Raw genomic sequence first — 280 nt, 5'->3', positions numbered from 1 at the left:
TGTTTCCTCTTCTCTTCTCTCCTCACTCTGCTCTCTCCCCATCTCTCCTCCTCCCCACCCTTCTCCCTCCCTCTCTTTCCCCTTCTCTCCTTCTCACTCCATTTCTCTCACCGTCCATCTCCCCTCTTCCACTTCTTCTCTTTTTCCCCCTCTCTTCTCTCTCTCTTTATTTCTCACTCTTCCCTGCTCTCTCTCTATCTCTGTCCTCTCTCCCTCTCTGTCCTCTCTCTCCCTCCCTCTCTGTCCTCTCTCTCCCTCCCTCTCTGTCCTCTCTCTCCCT

At 53.6% G+C, this 280-nt stretch overlaps 1 protein-coding gene across 1 annotated transcript in view; it reads right to left on the bottom strand.

Moving 5' to 3' along the window:
• LOC108799409 (cytochrome P450 2C8-like) overlaps positions 1-280 on the bottom strand; it is a 16,559-nt gene that overhangs the window by 745 nt on the left and 15,534 nt on the right. The gene's annotated exons all lie outside the window — the stretch shown is intronic.

This window comes from Nanorana parkeri, unplaced genomic scaffold, assembly GCF_000935625.1.
Source record: "Nanorana parkeri isolate BGI_ZX_2015 unplaced genomic scaffold, ASM93562v1 scaffold1717, whole genome shotgun sequence".
Lineage (NCBI taxonomy): Eukaryota > Metazoa > Chordata > Amphibia > Anura > Dicroglossidae > Nanorana > Nanorana parkeri.
This window is presented reverse-complemented; position numbering and strand designations above follow the sequence as displayed.